Here is an 18,324-nt window from a genome sequence, read left to right on the forward strand (position 1 = left end):
TCTCCTCACACTGATCTGAACACAGAGACTAGATAATCTATGGGCAGGGATTCTCATCCAAGTGACCAAACACACATACACACCTATAGGAAGTTCTATACAGTAGATATTTGGGCTGTCTACAAGGTAATTCCCATTTTTCCATTACGGACGAGTAAGATGCTACATGCTGATATCAATAACATATGGTTTTTTAAATAACCCATTATATATATGGCTTGTTCAGCCTAGTTTTGTGCCAGATGGATAAAATCCCACACCATAGTTCTGATGTTATCTAGCCACACGACATTCAATCAATAAACTGTTCTAAGATTCTGAAAGGCAAACAAATATTTCTATTCCTATAAATTATTTCAGAATTCCAAAGGGCATAAATGATTGGAAATAGAGCCCTAGTGATGTTAAGAGTTTTATGCAATAGAAACAGTTTAACTAGATACGTGTTTTTCCATTCATGCCATTTTTATTCAGACAGCCAGCAAATACTTATTTATGATTATTTATTATAATTATAAGTGATTATTATGTTCAGGCACCATTCTAAGCACTAGTAAAAGTCAGTGAATAAGAAAGAAAATGCTTCTTTTAGGTGTGCCTCGGTGGCTCAGTCTGTTAAGTGCCCATCTCTAGATTTCAGCTGAGGTCATGATCTTGAGGTTGTGATCACTGAGCCCCTGTCGGCATCTGTGCTGGCCGTGGAGCCTACTTGGAATTCTCTCTCTCCCTCTTCCTCTGCCCTTCCCCCTTCCTTGCTAAAAGAAAGAAAGAAAGAGAGGAAGGAAGGAAGGAAGAGAGGAGAAAAGGAGGGGAGGAAGGAAGGAAGGAAGAAAAGAAGGAAGGAAAAGAGAAAGAAAGAGAGAGAGAGAAAGGAAAGGAAAAGAAAGGAAGAAAATGGCCTCTTGGGGGTGGACGGTGACTCATTCACAGATGAGGCTTTCATTCTAGTTAAAGATTTATATCCTAAAACATATTCTTTAATCTTCATATAATCCATGAAACTAATACAATGACTAAAGTATTAATTCACTATTATGCAGTTGCTTGTTGTTAAGAACCCCTTCATTGTTACTTAAAGTTGAATTTGCCAATTAAAGGTCTGGAATTTGCTGAAGAAAATAGATAGGTTAGCTATTTTAAATAGGGGCCTATTAAGGGTAAATAGGAATATAAGTATGAGGTAAATGCTGTTCACCACCACTAGTTGACCAGAGCTTTCTAAATTTCTAGCTTTGAGGAAACAATACGTATTAAAGTATTAAAATAGTATGTGAAATTTTGAAATGCTAAAATTTGCACAGTATTTTTAAGAAATGAAGATAATTGGAGCAATTAATGTAAAGCATAAGAAAACAAAAGAATTTTATTTCTATAAGAAAATAATTTGATAATATGTTAACACTTTTCTTAGGAATATGCTTATTACTGATGTTTGAAAATCTTTCCATTTTTCTCTAAGCTACTCATGAGAAAGAAATAATTCACTGATTGCCTAGTAGGTATAGATTTGCTTCATTTGACTTTTAAAAAATCATTTTAACTGGAATTACCTCCCGTTTAGGGAGAGACATAAAGATTCTACAAATTGCACTGGTTAAAAGGGCATTATAAAAAAAATAGTAGTGTAACCATGGTAATATCATTTAGAGTCATAAAATTTAAGCCACACTCTGTCTATATTCCCTCCCTGGTTTCTAATGCTGCCTTTGTGCACCATGGCGTATTAGACACATATTCTGTTCAATTCTCTGGTGCCTTGTCACTCTTTTCACAGACAATTGTGTGTCAGTGAAGACTCCACACACAGAAGCACAAACACTTCAGGGGAATGTGTTCACCACATTTGTTCAACTGGGTGAAAATTAGTGTCTTCAACCTTGCCTAAGTATCTTTATATTCGAAGAGTACACATAGAAGTAATCCCATTCATCCTATTAAATAATGAATGTTGGATTCCTGACACAATAGTGACATTTTCCTTGAATTTTCTGGCACTAACATTATATGAATACTAAATTCTTTTAAAATTTCATCATTTTATTCTTCCCAGATCTTCATGTTAGTAATACTTCTTATTTTCCTAATGTTGAATCTATAAACACATTGGAAGCCTTAGCTATATGTTTCTTTATTCTAAAACTAAAATGTTAAGCGTAATTAATATTCTATATGAAAATATCAGAATCTATTTCTTAGATACATCAGTCAATTCATTAATCTAAAGTCTTAAAGTATATTCAAATTACAGGAGTTGATTTTACAACATTATATTTACTGGATAGATTAATCTAGTTTCTGGCGAAGGGTTAGTTAGTTATAGCTACTCACCTCTCATTGCCTTCTCCAGAGGTTGTTGCACTTAGTGACCTGAGCATTTCATCTGCCAAAAAACTAGCAATTTTTTTTTCAAGTTTCAGGGGTTTTTTTGATGCTCCAAATACAGTTCATCCGGTACCAAGTGTACTATATGTATAGGACTTTACTAATTTTTTTTGCTAGCTAGTTTTAAAGTTATTGAGCATAATAACTTTAAAAACTCTTCAGAATAAAAATAAATGAATAGATAAAAGACTACATTCATCTGATAAATACCAGTGCAAGAAACTTGTACTTGAGCAAGCTAAGAAACTCATTAACAGCAATAGTTCTGATGGAACTAATGTTATACCTACTCAAGCTACACTGACTCTAATAATCTGTGAGAGAAGAAATGGGAAAAGGTATGAAAGCACTTCATTAAATCAGAAATTGAAAGAAAGGAAAAAATGGCACTTTTTTTTCCAATTTTATTCATAGCTCAACAGACAGGATCACAGTGGAAAAATGATTAATCGTTTAAATGGTGCTGACCTTTTATAATTCCTACCCCACATTCTAGATGTTAATTGCTTAAATAATGCATTTCAGACAACACATGGAGGTTTTAAGCCAGGCGATATTCGAGCTGCAAAGGGGCAGCTTCTAATTCACCTGACAGCACTGGGCAATTTTATCACCCAAGCAGTGCGGGACTCTAGCTGGCTGTTTCCCCTCACATGAAAATTTTCACAAGTGTGAACCAAGCCACACCATCAGCCATACTCTACTTCTGGCTTTCCCTTACAAACCTTCAGTCTTTAGAATGATTCCAAACATGGAAAAATCACAAGTTCCTGGGAAACCTGAGATGCAATGCAAGTACAGCCCTTTGGAAACCTGATAAGAATGCTTATCACCTGGAACCGAATAAGAATTCTGATACCTTATGCATATGTAATATTTCCTATCTGGCCACATTTTTAGGAATACATTTTAATAATGTTCAGTAACGACTTCTAAAGGCAAACTTTGCTAGACTGTGGTCTACTGGTCTACTGGAAGGAACATCTACCCCTGCCATTTAAATCTATGAAATGAAACAAGTTGTGAAATCAGTCTGGGCCTTAGTTGTCTCAAAAATGTGGAAAAATAGCTTATTTTTTAAAAGCAGAAAAGCTGAGAAAGTAGGATATAATGTGTACACATATACATATACACACACAGAAGGAGTGACGGAGATTTTTATCTCGCTCCAAGTCAAAAAAATAAAAGGCGGTGGGGGGAAACAGTACTTTTTTTTCTTTCATTTTCACTACCATCCAGGAAGAACACTGAGTTTTTTGTATACATAATTTCCTTTATTGCCTAAAATAACTTAAAGGATAGATATTTTAGAAATAACTGATTTTAGAAAGGCTAAGTAACTTCCTCAAGATCATACTGATAATAAAAGGCAGAATCAAGATTCAACCAGGCTCTATAAGATTCCAGTGCTATTAGATATTTTCACATATTAATGCTTACGATCTTCATTAATTTTAATTTGTGTTGTGCCCTTGTGATTTTTGCCATATCTACACACCACAGGTAGTATTTTTAACTTACTTTTAAAAATTAAGTTGACTTTTTTTTACTTAAAGTAAATGAATCTTTAAAACTAAACCTCAGTTCATTCCAAAAAATGAAAAACCAAGTATCCCTTCCCGTAAGGAGGAGGTATTTTAAGAAAAATAGCATGAAAAGACAAAACATTTCTTCTTAAATTTAGCTTAGTACTTTCATATGACAGAAAACCTTGTACTTCTTCTCACAATCAATCTCTCTCTCAGTCTTTGTACCTCTATCTCTATCTCTCTCCTCTTCAAAAAAAGACAGTACTAGAGAAATGTCAGAATTAGCACCAGCAGAAACTTTCTCTTTAATGCAGTCAGAAAACTGGAAGAACACTGAGAAGGGTAATTTTCTCACTCTATGAGTCAATGTTTTTAACGTGTCTTCCCACCTAACAGTATGTTGGGTGCCGTTAGCAGCTTTGTGCACCTCCCTGGGAACATGGAGCTCAGTCCTGCTGACCTGCTCCTCACGCTTGATGAAATAACTCTGATGACATCCTGATTGGCTGTCACCCTCCCGCAGTCCTGTGCTTTGCACAATTTTCTGCTTAAAGTTGGCAGAAACTCCACATACAAACTGACTTGTGAGGTTACATTGGAAAAGTACTCTGAACTTTACAGAATTAGATGCCTCAGAATTGATCAAAATGAAAACATTTTCATGTGCTGTATTTCCAGATCCCTGAGACTCTCAAGAGGGAGGTAGCCCTCTGGGTCCCTACCCACCACTGGTACCTGGAAAGCCCTCACCTTGTTGCTGTCTGCCATGTGCTTTTAAAAAATCCAAATGATGTCCATTCAAATAGGACATTGCCTTCTCAGACTGTCTCATTTTTCATAGGAAAAGTTTACGGTAAAACGAAAAGGATATGGACATGCATATTTTATACACATTTGGTTTTACAGAATAGATTGATTGTTGACAGAGAAGCTGCTGGCCTCTTATCCCTCTTGCTCCTGGGATAGTAGGATAAATATTTTCTTCAGAGGCCTGTTACTGTCACTGTTATTTTCAGCAGACATAAGGCAAGAGTTCAACGTTCTTAGCTGATATCATAGACTATGTCTAAAGGGAATGAGAAAAAATTACCCAGAAATATTGAAATATATAAGATTAATTTTTCATAAATATTCTGTGTATAGCACAAAAGTAGTTAAGCATTAGCTGCTAAAATATAACAGTATAACTATTCCATGAAAAATGATGTTGAAAACTTAAACATGATCTAAATTGCCTTAAACAAAGTAGAAGATATTTATATAACACAGCGCTAAGGAGTAAAGCCAGTATAGATAAAGCCCTTGGTTAGTATCAGCCTTATATGAAAAACTATGTGACTTGAGCAAGTGACTTATTTCTCTGTGCCTCAGTTTTCTTATCTGTAAAATGAGAATAATAATAATGGCACTTTCCTCATGGTGTTGGTGTGAATAAGAAACGTGATAAAACATTTAAAGTACTCCAAAGAGTGCTTGGTGTGTAGTAAGCCTTCAGTACATGTTAATACTTAGCCAAGTAAGTCAAGCATAAAAATTTGATTGTTGAGAAAAAAACAGTGACAAAACCATTGAAAGAAACCAGGTACATTAAGGAGAAAGTTTCAGTTTGGTGTTCTTTTTAACAACGAATTCATAGTTATTAGCTTCCCATTTTATTTATTTATTTATTTAATTTTTGATTTTATTTATTTATTTGACAGACAGAAATCACAAGTAGGCAGAGAGGCAGGCAGAGAGAGAGGAGGAAGCAGGCTCCCTGCCAAGCAGAGAGCCCGATGCGGGACTCGATCCCAGGACCCTGAGATCATGACCTGAGCTGAAGGCAGAGGCTTAACCCACTGAGCCACCCAGGTGCCCTTAGCTTCCCATTTTAACCAGAGAATCACACATCCAGAGGTTTTGTTGTTGTTGCTGTTGTTGTTGTTGTTGTTGTTGTTTCAGCCGATAGCTAGCTAGGCTTTGATAACAAAATAAGGTACAGAAAAGCACGTGCACACTAGGAAACGATGTTGAGGTAGGAAGGCATGCAGGCCACATAACGTAATATGCTCCCTTAGCACATGCTTGAACATGGTGCTTTGGATCAAGAGAAAAGCATTTTTGGTGACACTTGAAATTGCAATCAAACATGAAGCACAATGTTACATGAAATTAGATACATAAACTCTTTTTTTTTTTAAGATTTTGTTTATTTATTTACTGGACAGACAGAAATCACAAGTAGGCAGAGAGGCAGGCAGAGAGGAGGACTCTGCGATCATGACCTGAGCCAAAGGCAGAAGCTTTAACCCACTGAGCCACCCAGGCACCCCAGATACATAAATTTTGAGTGAGGCCGAGTTCTATTTGTATTTACCAGTAGACAAATAAGGATTTAATTGGTTTTGAGTATAGCTGACATAGAAGTTTCAGGTGTACGCAGTAGTGGTTGGACGAGTTTCTACATTTTACTATGCTCACCACTAGTGTATCTACCCTCTGTCACCATGCACCGCTCATAAAATACCAACAACTGTATTCCTTATGCTGTGCTTTTAATAAGAATTTTTTAATAAGGGGCGCCTGGCTGGCCCAGCCCATGGAGCCTGTGACACTTGATCTCTGGGTTGTAAGTTCAAGCCCCATGTTGGGTGTAGAGAAGAATTAAAAAAATAAAAATCATTTAAAGAAAGAATTTTTTAATCAAATAGATACTGGAGATAAAGAAAACCATGACTGTCAGAGAAAGATCTATCTTTCTCATTTTTTTTTGCTGAACTTGTAAAACCATAGGCTGGAAGAAGTTAACAGCTTAAAAGAAATTTTCTGATTATCAGCGGAGGTTCCCTAAAACATAATTAGTGACACAAACATTTCACAATTAAATACGGTGATAGGTGTCATGTATTACTACAAATAATAAGATAGCTTTCATATCTCAAGACAAAAAAAAAAAAATCTGTTACCTTCCCTAATTTGAAGGGTTAAAGGTTGAAGGTTGGGGCGCCTGGGTGGCTCAGTGGGTTAAAGCCTCTGCCTCCGGCTCAGGCCCTGATCGCAGGGTCCTGGGATCGAGCCCCGCATCGGGCTCTCTGCTCAGCGGGAAGCCTGCTTCTACCTCTCTCTCTGCCTGCCTCTCTGCCTACTTGTGATCTCTATCTGTCAAATGAATAAATAAAATCTTTTAAAAAAAAAAAAAAAAACAAAAAAAAAACAAAAAAGGTTGAAGGTTATAAAGTAATGTATATATGAATTAAGTATTCTCTACACACACACACACACAAAATGATTTATCTAATGATGATTTGAAAATGCTCTTTTTTAATCACATACATAGCCTATAGTGTTCAGTACCTAAACTGTACCTCATTCCTCTGAAATGTATCCATGTACTAAAGAGGACAATTTTTGTTCCTGTAAAAAACATTTAATGTCATCTGTTTTTAAAAATTGTTCCTAACCTTTACGCTAAGGAAAATAATATTCATATGAATTTAAATAGCTTGAAATCTCATAATATTCACATGAAAAGTTAATAACTGTGAAACTGGGGCCAATTATTTTTAACTTTTACCCAGAATTTTAAGTGATATCAAAATTCAAAATACATTTTGTTTTCTAATACTTGTGCACACATTTGATCTCCATATGCATGCAAGGACATTTTTATTGAAACCATCCCTGTAAACATAAATTGAGTAACTATACCTGTAAGTAAATTAAGTTGGAAAAGTTCAGCCATTTAATTGATTTTTTTTTTTTCTACATGAGGTATGGTATTTTCTTACGGCATATAAAGTGATAAAATTGGGTTTTTTTTCATATCCCAAATGGGTTCAATCAATGAGGGGAAAAAAAAGATATATAAATCTAGTGACAAAATATCATTGTCCATCGCCCCCTAAAAAATTAATAAAGTTTATTTAAAATTTATTACAGCTGCCTGCACATATACAAGTAAATACAAGTAAAACAGTTCTTTCTGACTCAGAAATCAATTCTCTGTGCTCTTCCCTTACCTATATTTATCTCAGCAAAATAGAGATTTCTAAAATAGTGTCTTAGGTGCCTGCCCCATCGGCTTCCCAGCACTCACCTACCAAAACCCCACTGGTCAAAATGCAGTTCCTATGACCTAAACAAAGAAACAAAGACAGTGGAAACATTCTGCCAAAAACTTCAGCTGGACATTATTTTCCCAGTACTTCTCACCCACAACCCAAGTGTTTAGAGGCAGGTTTGTGGGGACAGCATGTTGTTGCCTACCTTCAGACATACGGCATCCGTTCTGTGATGTTTATTTCAAATCAAGTATCTATTTAATGTGACCCTCATGTAAGAGAAGAATAATGTGATGCGGGGGTGGATTTACCTTTTTTTTTTTTTTTTTAAGATTTTTAAAAATTTATTTATTTGACAGACAGAGATCACAAGTAGGGAGAGAGGCAGGCAGAGAGAGAGGAGGAAGCAGGCTCCAGGCCGAGCAGAGAGCCCAACGCAGGGCTGAAACCCAGGACCTGGGATCATGACCTGAGCTGAAGGCAGAGGCTTTAAACCACTGAGCCACTCAGGCACCCCCAGGTGGGGGTGGATTTATCTTACAACTCCATTAAGACCCTGGGGAAATGACTTTCTTTCCTTGTGTCTCGGACTTCTCTTCGTTAAGATGACTGTTTGTAAAATGCTACAGAAATAATTTATAGCTTCAGATGTACACTGCAGATGAAAGATACATTTATGTGTCAAGTAATTCCATTCCATGTTTCCTCAGCAAAAAGCGCCTGGTGTAGGTGAAAGAACAGAAAACCGGGCAGACACGGGACCCTTCCTCTTTAGCCCACAACAAAGTGTAGTGATCAGGAAACTTCTGGGCATTATCACAGTCACATCTGATGAACAGATAATGTTATAGCATTCTGTTCAGGTCTATAAAATGTGACTTACTAGAGAAATTTAATTATAAAGGAAAAGCCTCTTCAAATAAAAAGTTTGATTTGGGGAAGATTTGCTCATAGATATATAGGAGCAAATCCCTCTTACGTTGTATTACTACATCAATTTTTTTAAGTAAATGCTCCCAGCCCTTATTTATCTTGATCCATACAGAACCATATAACTGACATTGTTCCTCAATTCTGTGTTCTCTTATAATAAAAAAAAAAAAAGGAAAACACAGATAAGTGAGCTGATATCTGAAACCTATTTCAAAAAACTAACCTACAGAGGATTTGACATAATCTGTCACACATGAAACGGATAAACTCCAATTTCTAATTCCTTCTATCTATGTTACAATTCGGGGGTTTTTCATAATCGTGATAGTAGTGACTACAAAACTCTGAAATCCCTTCTGAGTCATCCAGGATTCTATTATATCCTGCTTAATTTGAGTGCTAAGAATATTTTAATAATAGTATTACTAGGAACTATTCCAAAACTGTAAGCCTGAAGATTTTTTTTTGAAATTTCTCGTATATTTCTCAAATACGATAAGAAAACAAGAGTTTATTAATAGAATAATAGTATAAGTATGCCATCACTTTACTATATCACTGATCCCTCAGATTAATTTTACTCAATTCTAAAGTTGAAGTTATTTTTATAGTCAATACTTTGATGTATATAGTAAATTTAATTAAATGAGAATTGTTAAATAACCATGACAGCCTTTGCTTCAGCTATTTGAAAGATCATGAATTAACTATACAATTTCCAAGGACTTTTTAAATTATACGTCTAAATCAATCAATTTTAAATCACATTTTTAGATACGAAATGACATTTTTAGACATGAAATGATTTTAAATATTTCTTCTTGTGGTGCCAAAACTAATTACTAAAAGAACTACAGAAAGCAGCAAAATGTGTGAAATTTCAAAGTCCATAATAATCTCAGCATTAATCAGCATTTGGCTTCTAGCACTGGAATTAACTTATGTAATTTGGAGTATTATCCTAAACTTGTCATTATCATTTCCAGCATTGGGAATCACTAATGGTTGCTAGACACTATATAATTAGCATGAGAAGTCAGAAATCGATGCATGATCAAACACAAGTTATGTGCCAAATAAAATTGCTATAATTTATCAATTCAGCTAGTCAAATGTAATTATCAGTGAGGCCAGAACACTCAAAACACAATCATAATTATTTTCAGAAAGTATCATAGAACAGTTTGTGAAAAAAATCAGAAAAATGTTAATGTGTTGATGTATGTGTAACAGAGCATCCAAGTTCTGGTAAAACATATAATTGAGCAATGCGATTAACTTTTTTTTTAGTATTAACTAAATTTTTACACAGATGTTTTAAATAAAATTATGTAACCCACATTAGGTAACTTTATTGTAAAGTAAATGTTGTTTTTTCTTAATCAAATGTATTTTTATAACGCAAAAGTTCTCCTTTGGACAGATGACTAAAGAAAATTTTTAATTAAAATGGTTTTTAAATTAGTTCAAGCTGGAACTTTAAAAAAAGAAAAATCCAGGCAAATCTGCTGTAAATCAAAGAAAGGCAGATAGTAAGTTATGTGCAAATCCTGGTACCTTCCCAATAATTCTGTCTCTTTTCTCCCTCTCATCATCAGGACACCAGTGTATTTTCATATCCCAGTTGAGATCATCAGTACTAAAACTGATGATGTACCCAGTCTGCTTCCCTACTGTCTTCCCACAACTGGGCAGAATAGAATGCACTGGCCTTATTTAAAAAAAAAAAAAAAAAAAGCAGCCTAGCTTTGATTTAGCAAGACACTAACTCTCTGATGCAAGGATTAATGGATAATACAAGGATGATTCTCACCCAACAACATACCTCACTGGTTTATAAAGAAAATCAAACAAGAAGACCATACATATAAAGTGTTTCATAAGCTTCTAAACATTACACAAATAAGAGTTATTATGACGATTTGTGGTCCGTGCCCACACACTTAGCCCGGTCCCAGAGTCTAAGAATAACCCAAACCCAATCTCTATGTAGAATGAATTAAGGAAGCCTCAGCTAAGTCATGCAGATGCCTCAGACTCTAAGACAGTCTTCTTGGGGGTTCCCAAATTTAAATGAATAAATAAACAAAACCAGAAAGTCTGATTCTTCAGTTAATCAGCTTTAAAGTTCTAATATCAATCCATTTCTCCCTACAGTAGATCTCTGCCTTCCTCTCTCCTGCCTTCTTAGGATATCTGACTTGAATCCGTACCCTATAGATGCAGCCTTCCTAGTACTTCATAACACAAATTCTGCCTACCTTCCTGGTTTGTCACCACACTCTCTAGGTTTTGAGTCAATATATAATCCAGCCATTTGGCAGATTTAGATCAAGGCAGCGAATTCTTTTCTATGGTTTCCTACAGACGGAGCAAGATGCTTTATGAAGTAAACAGTTCTGTATCCCTTAAGATAATCAAGCCAAAGCGTACATAATAATCAGCCATGATTACCATGAAGGCACTGCTGCTCTGGTTGGGAGGTTGGATACAATCACTCATAATCCCAGGTCACCAGCTTCATTAGCCATTCTGCTAGTCTGCTTCTCTGATGGTTCAGAGCCAGAATGGATAAGACAATGCACATCTCCTAACATCATTGCATCCTACTACACTAAACAAATTATTCCTATAATGAATCCAAGATACAGCATACTATTTGCCTTACTTGCATTTTATGTGTGATTTTAGTTAAATGAAACATACTCCAGAAACACAAATGTTCTTTTTATGTAGATGTTAAAAACTGTTACTGCACTAATGTCCTTGTTAGAAAGAGCTATAATTAGTTATAGGAAATGATGTCATTAACTCTGAAGAGGAAGTTTTTAAAAATCACATATGGTAAGTCATGTATCAAAACAAACACCCATGGTATTTTTAATTGTACTTTTATATTAGTTATCACACTATTTTCACTTCAATATCAAAACTTGTGTCTATAAATAAATCCCATTAATTAAACAAAAATAGGAATAATGCAAAAGCTTGGAAATCATTTTTATAATATTTATAATATAGGAGTATAATATTTATACTATAGGAGCATAGTATATTTGGTCTTGGTACATAGAACTAAATTACTTTAACATTAATTTTCTTCTTCTATTTTTATGCTGGTTTTATAATACTGTATTATATTTTCCTTCAGTTTTAGGAGAGGAAATAAAACATCTTAACATTACTCATGCAGTAACTTAAGTCTATTGTAGTATAGTAAATGACTGATTTTTCCAGTCTTTTCATCTTTTCATTTGGTTATGGAATAACAGAGGCCACCAATTTGAAAACTTGTGATCCACTATAATATAATAAGACCATTTTTGTCTTTTAGTCATACTTATCTCTTGAACATTGGGAAACAGATGGGGAATGGGATAAAAACATGGGAATTATTGGGTACAGTAATGGGTGTGGATTATAAAACAACTGTTGGGAATTAGAAGCAATAATAATAATAATAATAAGTAAGGAGAGAGGAGGTGTTATGGAGACAGAAAAGAAGTGTGGATATCCTGACGACAGTTTGCCAGTGGAGCCATGACTTGCCAAGTGCCCCTATAGTTAATCAAGAATTGACCCAACTTAAATAAGTTTGATGGTATATAGGAGAACTGAAGCAGGATAATGCTTATCAAAATAACTACTCAAGCCAATAAGTTAAACATCCATAGTTCCATGAATGCTGATAGAAGACAGGAGACTCCTAAGACAAAAGATTTTGCTACTCATGGCAAAAACATACGAGTATCTGGATAGGTGTCCTGGTTTTCCAAATTCAAGATCTAAGTCCAAGATAGAGGGCCAGATGAAGCCTGCATGCCAGGCAGTGCCCTACAGGAGAGCAATCTGGAGTGTATAGAATCCAGCTTTCTAGGAAGGAGTAAACAAGCCTGTCTTTTTCCAGACAAGATGTATTGCAGAACCATGTGGTACATTCCAGAGAAGTTACCTTACTTGTCAGGATTGCTAGCCAAATAAATAATTCTAAGAAGTGGCTTTGGGAAAGAAACAGAGTTTTGTGATGTTAGCACACTCAGCAAGACATGTAGGACTGCAGGCGACCCACTCACAGAAGACTGCTGCTCAATGGTGGAGTGACGTCGGTCTTCAAGAGTGGGATGCCCACATCAGCATCACTCAGGAACTTATCAGAAATGCAGCTTCCTGGACCTCAATCCAGACCTAGTTGTCTTCATGCATTTGGACTGCTATAACAAAAAACTACAGGCTAGGCAATGTATAAGCAATAAACATTTATTTCTGAGTTCTGGCAGCTGGGAAGTCCAAAATCATGGCAGCATTAGTTGTCTGCTGAGAGCCTATTTCTTAGTTTATAAACAGCAGTCTTTTGTTACATCCGCATATGGTGGAAAAACTCAGGGAGCTCTCTGGGACCCATTTTATAAGGACACTGATCGCATTCGAGGGTTCTGGCCTCATGAATCTCCTTCCCAAAACCCTACCTCCTAATACGATCACATTGGGGGTTAAGATTTCAACATATGAACCTTGAAGAGATACAAGGTGTATCAGAAATTTAGTAATCTGATTTACTATGATTTACTATGGCCACTCAGTAATTCTGAGGTTCACTAAAGTTTGAGAACCAAACATGTAATGGAAAAAATTATTGATTGCAGTCAAGATTCTGGGTCTAGTTAGGGTTTCCACTAAATACCTGAGCATGTCTTTCAAACTGTCTGGGCCTTCGTATCTTCGCCTATTATAACAGGAGAGGGTCAGATAATTCCTCATCACTTATTGCTCAAATTCAATGACGTTCTATATTTCTTGACATGTAGCTTTATAAATATTGCCTCTATGAAAGACTTTGATATACATGGCAAGTACTGAGAAGCCACGAGAGACAGCCAGCAAGGCAGAGCCACAAGGATTTGTAACCTCATAGGCTCACAGAACTTATCTGTCAGCACACTGTGAGTAGAACAGTACCTCAGACAAATGCAAAATAATAATCTGGTATTATCAGAAGATCTGTTTATGAATTTATAGCGGGACCTATCCTTGAAAGGAAGTTCAGTCTTGTGCCTATGGCCTGAGCATTCTCTTCCCAAAGACAAACTGTTAAGAATTATAATCAGAAGTTTTTCCTGTGAAGAATTGATTGAATGTTCTGATATTGACCAATGTGTCCACATGTCATCACAGGCCTGGTTGGTTCTCTTCTAGGACTTGGATGCCTTCTCCTGTGGAGAACACATTCTCCTGAATGGGAACAATTGAGTTACCCTCCAAGATTCTCCTTTCTTTTTTTTTTTTTTTTAAGATTTTACTTATTAATTTTGAGAGAGTGAGAAAGAAAGGGAAGGGACAGAGCAGGAAGGAGAGAGACAAGCAGACTGCCTGCTGAGCACGGAGCACTACGCAAGCTTCAGTCCCATAACCCCCAAGATGGTGACCTCAAGACTCCTATTTTTCTGTACTTGCATTGTCAAACAAGTCTCTTGTAGATCAACACTTTTCTTTGGCAGATTTATTAAGTTTCAGTTACATTCTAGTCAAGACCCAAAGACCTAGAAACTTTCTGCCTCTCTTTAGTGACATTGTGCATATTCTCTACCATCATCATTGAAGTCTTGATTTTAGAGTAAAAATCTCAGAGGCAGACTGCTTGTCTTATTTCCAAGTTTCTGATGGACTACTACATGTTTGTCTTTGTCTGTGTTTCCTGCATGCCCAAATCCCCTACATCCTAAATGACCATCAACTCAGGAATGGAGACTATTAAGCCCCTAAGAACCACATAATGGAGCAGTTTCCTGCACTTGTAGCCATCTCAGAGAGTTAGTAGCCATCTAAGTTTTTGTACCATTTATGGTTTTTGTGATATGATTCTTTTAGTCTTAAAGTATAATGTAATTTTGGTCCCAAGAGCTTATTAATAGAAGGCAAGTTTAACTTACAATGAACAGTAGCAGCTATGAATCTGTTTGCGTTATTTAGAAATTTGAATTGAATTGTATCTCATTTGTAATAGAGGATTTGTAAAAGCCACATGTAGTCGCATTGTCTATAAAAAGTGAATGGCTGAACAGTTACTCAATAAACATGACCAGTGATGGCAGCAAATATGCATCATTTCTGTCAAAAACTCTGACTTTCTGTAAAATGTTATATAGCCTATGTTTTCCACATATTTTCTTTCACCTTTTTTTTGCTTTTAGAGGTATTATCTAACAATGTAGGTTATCTATATTTCTTTAATTAGTTATTAGTTATAAATTCCAGTTAGAGGGGGCTCAGTCCATAAGTGTCTGCCTTCACTCAGGTCATGATCCCAGGTCCTGAGATCCAGCCCTGCATGACATTGGGCTCCCTGCTCAGTGGGAGGCCTGCTTCTCCCTCTCTCACTCCATCTGCTTGTGCTCCCTCTCTCACTGTGTCTCTCTCTGTCAAATAAATACATGAAATCTTTTTTAAAAAATCTTAATTAGAAAAAAAAAAAAAGAAGAAGCATTTCTGATATTAAAAAGTCAGAAGACTGGGGCACCTGGGTGGCTCAGTCGCTTAAGCATCTGCCTTAGGTTCAGGTCATGATACCAGGGTCTCGAGATGGAGCCCTGCATCTGGCTTCTTGCTCAGCTCAGAGTCTGCTTCTCCCTCTCCCTCTGCTCCTCCCCAGCTCGTGCTTGCTCTCTCTTGCTTGTTCACTCTTCTCTCTCAAATAAATACATGAAATCTTTTTAAAAAGTCAGAAGATATCTTTAAAAATATGATTTCTGTAGAGCTGTTAATAAAGTGTATTTATTCCACATATTGCTATACCTATAAAAAGATCTTCAACATCACTAATTATCAGGGAAATGCAAATAAGAACCTCATGAGATATAACCTCACACCTGTTAGAACAGCTATTATCAGAAAGAAAAAGAACACGTGTTGGAGAGGATGTAGAGGAAGGAAAGCTTTGTGCACTGTTCGTAGGGACATAAATTGGTGCAGCCATTGTGGAAAACAACATGGAGGTTCCTCAAAATATTAAAAATAGAATTACCATGTGATCCAGCTACACCACTTCTAGGTATTTATCTGAAGAAAATGAAAGCACTAATTCAGGAAGCTATAGGCTCCCCTATGTTCATTGCAGCATTATTTACAATAGCTAAGAATGGAAACAACCTTATATCTATATCTATAGATGTAGATCTAAATTTAGATCTACATCTATAGATATAGATATAGATATACCCAATGCTATTGAGCCATAAAAAAAGAAGGAAATCTTGCCATTTGCAACAACATGAGTGTACCTTGAAGGTATTATGTTAAGTGAAATAAGACAGAGAAAGACAAATACCATGCACGTGATCTCACTTATATTTGGAATATAACAAACAAGAAAGAAACAAAACACAGCTCATAGATACAGAAAATAGATTGGTGGTTAGAGAGGGGGAAAGGAGTCTTGGGGGCAAAAAGGCTGAAGGGGGTCAATTGTGTGGTGACGGATGGTAACTAGATTCATTGTGGTGATCACCCTGTAGTATATTATTGTGTTGTACACCTGAAACTAATATAATGTTGTAAATCAATCTTACATATATGCGTGTGTATGTGTATGTATGTATATGTGTGTGTGTGTGTGTATGAATTCATGAGGTTTAAAATTAAATGTGCTTTCTCTTAGATTAATACTATCCTTTTTACCGTTGTCAAGGAGAAGTAAATTGCTTGGTTCAGTACAATCCAGGCCCATCTGAGTGGCTTTTTGTTGTTTTTCAGAAATGGGAGAGATTGAGAGTTGGAAAAGCATTCATCATCAGGATAATTTGTTTTAAAAGCATCCAGGCTCCCATATAGCCACTAGATAAATTACCCACTATTCAAGGCAAGGAAAGCACAATTAGTTTCACATTATAGTAAACCAATCAGCTCCTTAAATGACTGTCATTCTTAAGAAAAAAGGCAACAAGAATGTCATAGTTGTCCCCTTTCTCCTGTGCCTTTAGAAGCAAAAGCAATCCTTTTCTCGGACGAGAAGATCTATGGAAAGCATAGTGAATATATTTTGCCATTGTTTTTAGATAAGGAGAATTATATTCATTACTTGTATCCATATGGTTAATAACACCTACTTCACAATGCAAAGTTAATGAAGCTTTTGTTTAGTACTAGGAACAGGCAAATGCTTTGAAGCTTTATGGCAAGGAAGTAAGACTTCAATAAATTATTTTCAAACCCCCTTTTCTTCTTCCCAGGATAATTATTTTTATGTAATCATTTACAATCAAGGAGCAAAGGGAGGGGTAAAGAAAAATCATACCAGGGATAATGGAATATGCACAAAAAAATCTGCAGGCCATTTTTTTCTTCTTAAAATAGATAGTTGCTAAACAACCATTCATTACTTCTTTTGAGGCAAGCAGGATGGTGTAAGAATATACTAAATTAATGTCATCCTCCACAACTTAACCTGAAGAAACACAATAATTAGTAAACTGTATGTACACAGCTGCTGCAGCAGTTTAAGCATGTTCCCTCTGTAATAAGAGCGATCAATGGAGGCCTTGCAGGGAAGAGGGTGACTGCAATCATATAAAGAAAAAGCTTTAGTTCCTCCCTGCATACAAGTGTTATCAATTCAAACCCAAACTCATTATATCTTGTGTTCACATGTCTGCACCCTTCTACAAGTACAATTAATTGTATTTACTAAGGTTTTCATTTTCACGTTGGTAATGAATCATTTTGGGTACGTGCATACAGGGAATGTATAAAACTTCCTTTATATTACACAACCGTGGGCATGCCTGCTTTGTACTGTAAGTTCAAAACTTTGTGCTTTGAAGATTAATTGACTCTATGTACATGAACACTTCTTGCAACTGCATGAAGAACACATTTGAGTAACATTTTCATTTTTAGAAATACAGGTATGTGTGACCTGTAAGCAGTGGCTTCACCACCGAGCCACCCAGGTGCCTCACATCTAGCTTTCTTTTTTATAACCAAGGATACATAACTCAGATCAGAGATCTGTACTGCTTTTTCTCCTATCCCAGGTACATTAGGCTTAGGACTGCACCGTTCAAAGACTCTTACAGGGGAAAAATATCCCATGGTCACTCTCCTAAGGAGCCACAAAAATTCAAAAGCAACCCAAATCCCTAGCTTAGAGCTTCAAGTGTTTCTCCTCTGACTTGGACAAGAGCTCTTGGTCAAAATAATTGCGGATCTCCGGCAATAAATGGACTGGATTTTTTTTAATTACAGCATACTATAAGTGTAAATAATTTTAGCATTGTCTACAACAAAGGCTCTAAGACAAAGGATCTAAGGGATTTTTCTTAAGGATCTAAAAGGAACTCAAAAGTTCTCAAAAGGATTTTTCTTAAAGATTTAGTTCTTTTCTAATCATCTCCTGATTCAGCCGGAATTCTAACTTAAATCCAACTTACATATATGCATGTTATGAA

General features: G+C 35.9%; 1 protein-coding gene across 1 annotated transcript in view; it reads left to right on the forward strand.

Annotated features, from left to right (window-relative positions):
* The window catches only part of RALYL (RALY RNA binding protein like), a 691,528-nt gene that overhangs the window by 673,024 nt on the left and 180 nt on the right, over nt 1–18,324 (forward strand).

The sequence above is a fragment of the Mustela erminea genome, chromosome 16 (genome assembly GCF_009829155.1).
Source record: "Mustela erminea isolate mMusErm1 chromosome 16, mMusErm1.Pri, whole genome shotgun sequence".
NCBI classification, from domain to species: domain Eukaryota; kingdom Metazoa; phylum Chordata; class Mammalia; order Carnivora; family Mustelidae; genus Mustela; species Mustela erminea.